We start from the raw sequence: 6,384 nt of genomic DNA, 5'->3' as shown, positions 1-6,384 counted from the left end.
CATGGCTCATTACCTCAATTTTACAAGTCCTGTTTGCTCGGCAGCTGGCTGGCCTCTCTCAACTCCACCCTTCTCCTTCCCATCATCCTTAGTTTGGTTGTCCCACCTATACTTCCTGCCTGGTTACTGGCCAATCAGCACTATATTAAAGCCATAGGCCAAAGCAGCTTATTTATTGACCAATGGGAACAACATATATTCACAGAGTACAGAAAGACATCCTCCAGCAAGCTTGTGTATCATGGATAGCGCTGGACAGGTGGAAGTGCCTACATGTATAACAAGGTGCAAAGTCATTCTGCCTCTGTGTTCACACTCAAAAATGGAGCCAAATATTGCTTGTAAAATGGAAAAAAAAGCATAGCCTGAAAGCCATTGTTTTACACAGTTCAGACCAACTTAGAGCAGGGCACAGCCTGATCGCAACAAGAGTCTTGAGAGACACTATTCTAGAGTAAGACACCTGATAACTGAAAGTCAGAGAATGAGTGGACATGCTTATAAAGCTTTTGTACCTTACAGGTGCTACTTGCAACCTTACTCTGTATAATTTGGCCTTTAAACTTGTAGCAGAAGTATTCACAATTTTCCCCCACTACTGCCCACTCCTCCTCTTATTTAATATGTGGTTGTTCTGATAGCACTCTGGCCTTTTTCCAGCATGTATTGATATTGTAGTTAGTCATGCAACTCTCCTTTTAAAATACATTTTTATTCTAAACAGGAAACATGAAAGCTACCTTTAGCTGTCCATCATAAAAATAGAACTTCTCTGTACTTGCTTGAATGTAAGCATCTTGTGATTTTTATCAAAACCACATGCGCCCCAGTGCCTTCTGTGAAGTAGATACTCTCTAGGTGAGGGGCTTAGGACTTTATCTTAAACTAGTGTCTACCATGATTCCTATGATCAGCAAGCATTGGAAACTACAATTGGATCCTTGTCACCAACAACCTTAGAAACTCAGAAGTGTAACCTGAGGGGTGGGGGCGGCGGCGGCGGCGGGATAAAGATAAGGAACAGTATTCTAGGCAGAAAAAGCAAAACAGGGCATTAAAATTTTTCCCAATAACTCAGCGTAGTGTCAAAGATTAAGTATAGGGGGAGGTCACCAATACAGGCTGGAGAAATGGATCAACAGCTATAAACATGACAGCTCACAGCCACCTGTAACTCCAGATCCAGGAGATCCAACACAATCTTCCCTGTCCTGATTTCTCCAAGCACCAGGCACATGATGAACAGACATACAGGTAGGCAAAACACCTACACACATGAAAATATTTTTTTTGAAAATTAAAAGATCACAAGCCGGGTGGCAGTGGTACATGCCTTTAATCTCAGCACTCGGGAGGCAGAGCCAGGAGGATCTCTGTGAGTTTGAGGCCAGCCTGGTCTACAGAGCAAGATCCAGGACAAGTACCAAAACTACACAGAGAAAGCCTGTCTCAGAAAAAAATTAATAGATACAATAAAAGATCACAATATTTATTAACTAGTAATAGGATTCCCTCCATATGTATGTCCAAAAAAAAATGAGCTGCCTTGTATAAATAGGTAGGAGAATGTCAATCTAGGGGGAAGAATTAAGATGCTTCAAAGCATTTTCACAGCATAGTGTAACATAACTATGGGTATTCTCAAGGAGGCTGAGATGAGGGACAATTTTTAAAAACAAAGAGGACAGGAGCCAGGGATTTAGCTCAGGAGTAGAACACTGGTGTTACCAGAAATTTTGGGATGCTGCGCAGTGAGTACCATAAGTTACAGGGTTCTTAGTCTCCATGATAAAAAGAATTTAGGAACAAACAAACAAAAACTCAAGGACCATTTTATTAGTGTTCAAAAGAAAAACCCCAGGGCAAGAAACATTACACTTCTTCATACATAGTCACATCATCTCAGGAGAAGAGAGAAAACTATGTTGTCTGTAAGAAGCTACAGTGGAAGTTTTAGAGAAAAACAGTAAAAGATAAAATTAAACACACACACACACACACACACACACACACACACACACACACACACAGTGCCTGAAAAAGAACACCCAGGATTTTGGCCAGTAGCTCAAAGAAATGTGAAAGAAGGAAATGTAAAGTCCCCCTTTTCTGAGTCCTAACTCAGAAAATCAGGCAGACCTTAGAATAGCCTCAGCTGAGGCTGTTAGTTTTCTGGCTGCGTTGTGTTCTTACCCTGCAAGGAACGTCACGAAACACGACAGAATCCGCTTATAGAGTTTATTAGAAACAAAGGATAGAAAGTGCGCAGGCCTGTGGGAGAGACCACGTGCGTGGAGAAGGGGAGTGGGGAATATGGCGCCGGACTTTTAAAACCGGCTGGGGGCGTGTCCAGGTCACGTCACTACTCTACGTGTGTACGTAGAGCACATGGTGGTGCTGCGCGCTTGCATCACCATGCAACGTCACGGGACTCTGATCACGCGAGACCCCTTGGCCCAGAACTTGCTGGGTGGAGACATCCGGGCCCACCGGTATCCTAGCTACGGGACGCTTTTGATGCGGAAGTGGCTGGACGGAAGTGTCCGCCCTGTAAATGGAACCGCGTTGTGAACCCTTCATTCCCGACTCTTTTACTTTTAAAAAGGAAAAAATTGTGGCTGACTGGGTGCGGGGGCGACGTTTCTCTTAAAGACTGCTTCCAGCTGAATAGTGGGCGTCGGTTGGCTCTTGCGGGGAGGGTGAAGGGTATCTTGTGAAGTCCGGGAATGATGATGCGGGGTCCTGGAACGGCGTTCTGCCTTCTCCTGGTTCCGCGGCTGTCGGCTGTCCATCCGTACTGGTGCTGGGGCCTCCCATTTAGCAAGATACTGTTGACATAAAAAGAGCTTAGAAAGAAAGAATCATTATTATTTTGTTTTGGAGTTGGCATTTGTCTGAGGTAGATTTGGCCTGCCCAGATAGAGGCATGTGACATTTACCTGAGGTAGATCTGGTCTTAGTACTTTGTTTAATTTCTATCTGAGACAAGCCTCATTAGAGGTGATTCATGTAAGGCACCTGTTTTCCTCAGGCAAGCCTTGCTGGAGGTAGTTTATTTAAGATACCTGTTTCCCTTACTAGGTTAACACTTGGGAACCACAGGTGATCAGTTGCTGAGTATTGAACAATGATAAATACTGTATTACATTATTCCTTACCGCCTGGATATTTTTGATGGTCCTTTTTGCCTCCGGCTCTGTGTGGCCCTGGTTGGAAAAGGAAGGGGTGGTACCTTATTCCTCTGGAATTGGCGGCAAAGCAGGGGATCCTGATGTCCTCTGGAGCTTGAGAGTGAGAGGCCCTTTTGTTTCACTGTATATGAAGAGAGATTCTTCTGGGATGGAGGTGAGATAAAAGGTTTTAGGTGAGACAGGTGGACCCAGTGAGGAAAGCCCTCGAGTTTAGCAGCTGTAGGGGTTACAAGAATTACTTTGAAGGGTCCCTGCCACTTAGGGGAAAGGGGAGAAAGGCGCTGACCCGGAGGGGAAAGAAGAACCTGATCCCCAATGTGTATTGGAGCTGGGCAAGGATTGTCACATGGCTGAGGCAGTGAACAGTCCGCATAGCTCCATAGAATAGACCTTAGATGACATAAGAGAGGGGTTAACAGACTGTCTGGAACAGCTGGAGGCTTGGAAAAAAGACCTGGTGTTAGAACTGGCCTTCCATACATTAGTTCAAACGGAGAGACTGAAAGAGGCTTTTTAGGAAGAGCCCTGAGCCTGAGGAGAGCTAGAGGCAATAATCTTACCCAGTCGAGATGAAGTTCCTGTGACATCTTGGTGAGAATAGTTTTTAAAGACCGGTTGGTACGCTCCACCTTTCCTGAGGACTGGGGGCGGTATGGAATATGGAAATTCCATGAGATATTAAGGGCCTTAGCCACTGTCTGAGAAACCTGGGAAGTGAACTCTGGACCATTATCAGACTGGAGAGAAGCAGGGACTCCAAACCGAGGAATAATTTCTCGGAGAAGGAGGTCTGCAACTGTCTGGGCCCGCTTATTAGACACAGGAAACCCCTCCACCCAGTTCGAAAATGAGTCCACCATCACCAGGAGATATTTAGCTTTCCTAACAGTGGGCATATGAGTAAAATCAAGCTGCCAGTCAGCCCCTGGAAGGGAACCTCTAGCCTGGTGGGTGGGAAAAGGCTGACTCCTGTACCTGGTATTGGGATCTGTTTTTTGGCAGATCTCACACGAGGCAGTAATTGTTCTTAAAAACTGTAGGTCCTCAGAGGTGGGCTGCAGGTGAGCTTTTACGAATTGAGACAGAGCAAGATTATTAGGATGAAAGAGTTGGTGTAGATAGGAAAGAATTTGTCTGGTGTCCGGAGTTTCCTGTGAGGGTGTAGGCTGTACTGTATGGATTCCCTGTGGTGGGTGAGGTGAGACTTGGCCCTGGAGGGCCGCTGCTCTGGCTGCCTGGTCAGCCGGCACCAAAAATGTTAGTTTTCTGGCTGCGTTGTGTTCTTACCCTGCAAGGAACGTCACAAAACACGACAGAATCCGCTTATAGAGTTTATTAGAAACGAAGGATAGAAAGTGCGCAGGCCTGTGGGAGAGACACGTGCGTGGAGAAGGGGAGTGGGGAATATGGCGCCGGACTTTTAAAACCGGCTGGGGGCGTGTCCAGGTCACGTCACTACTCTACGTGTGTACGTAGGGCACATGGTGGTACCGCGCACTTGCATCACCATGCAACGTCACGGGACTCTGATCACGCGAGACCCCTTGGCCCGGAACTTGATGGGTGGAGACTTCCGGGCCCACCGGTATCCTAGCTACGGGACGCTCTTGATGCGGAAGTGGCTGGACGGAAGTGTCCGCCCTGTAAATGGAACCGCGTTGTGAACCCTTCAGAGGCTCCATTAGCCAACTGCAGTTTGGGTGGGGTTTCCAGGAAGAAAAAATATAGCCAGCTTCTATAGAGCTTCTACTCAAGACTACTGGGGCATTTTCCTCTCTGAAGCGATAACCCAAACATCATTTAGGAGATGGGCTAAAATCGGGAATGAGATAAAAATCCTATTTTCACCATGAAAATCCAGTTCCAAAAGAGATAAATCAGTGTCTACAGCTTTGATCACACCCTCAGGATGTCTCCAGGTAAGGGTGCTCTTTTAGGAGGTGGTAAGAAACCAGAGTTCCCCTTCTGGTATTCTTGAGAAAACCAAGGACATTCCTGGTTGTGTGACTTTCCAGGTCCCTGCCCTAAGCTGCATGTCCAGTTCCTATCTCCCCTTCTTATCACAAGACCAGGTCCCCAGCACAAGAAAAAAAAAGACAAAGAGGTTTTTAAACACAGATAATTTTAAACACTAATCCTTGGCTGGGTTAGTAATAATAGACCCCATATTTGCTGAATAGGGAGAACTTCTTGCAGAAAGAAGTGTTTCCTGTATGAGGCGATGGCAGCCTCTGGGCAAGTTTGGGGTTCAGATACTGTCTTTTGTGATAGATACTTGCAAGCCACAACAGGTAAGAACCATTCCTTCATAAATGTACGGTTTTGTGTTTGTAAGCGTTGACAAAGCCATTCCATTTTGAGTATGATGACATCCATGTTTCTTTCACAGGACTAAAGGAGGGTTGTTTTCTTTTTTGTTGTTGTTGTTTTGGGTTTTGTTTTTTGTTTTTTGTTGTTGTTTTTCCGGAGCTGAGGACCGAACCCAGGGCCTTGAGCTTGCTAGGCAAGTGCTCTACCACTGAGCTAAATCCTCAACCCCTGTTTTTGTTTTTGTTTTTTTGTTGTTGTTTTGAAAAAAACAAAGGTCATACAGACGTTGTGTCTACGGTGGGTGATTTGGAATGGGGAAAAGTTATGACATCATGGGAAAGATTGGAGGAGGCAAAAGAAATAATGTTCGTTGCTAGATCAAGAACCTGCACAGAAAGACGGACTAAGTCTTCCATGGCAAAACCACAGCGCTTGCAGTAGGCGACAGCATTTAACAACTATACACTACCTCGTTCCCTATTGTTTCCTCCGCATTACTCAGGGCTCCAATTGAGTACTCATTACTCAATACGATTAACAGCCATGGAACTGAAGCCTTCGACAAAGCCGCCCCGAGGCCAAGGCGCTGACCCACGCCTCCATAGAACTCAGATCCCGGTTCCGCCACGCAGGCTCAGCTGCTTGGAGCATCGGGCTTTGTGTCCGCTGCAAAAAGTGTGGGCGGGCAGATGTGATCGCTTCAGTATTTGCCCCATCCAACCCCAGCCCTCTCTTGGCAGCCTCCGCGACAGGAAGCAGAGACCTTCTCGTCCACCAGGGGGCCGCCTCTGTCCGCTTCGCCTGCTGGGGAGGGGAAAAGAAAAAAAAAAAAAGCCCTAACATCCGGGACTTCGCCGCGGGAACCGCAAGCACGCTGGCGCGG

The sequence above is a fragment of the Peromyscus leucopus genome, chromosome 17 (genome assembly GCF_004664715.2).
Source record: "Peromyscus leucopus breed LL Stock chromosome 17, UCI_PerLeu_2.1, whole genome shotgun sequence".
NCBI lineage: Eukaryota > Metazoa > Chordata > Mammalia > Rodentia > Cricetidae > Peromyscus > Peromyscus leucopus.
The sequence above is the reverse complement of the archived record's forward strand: the minus strand, read 5'-3'. Positions refer to the sequence as shown.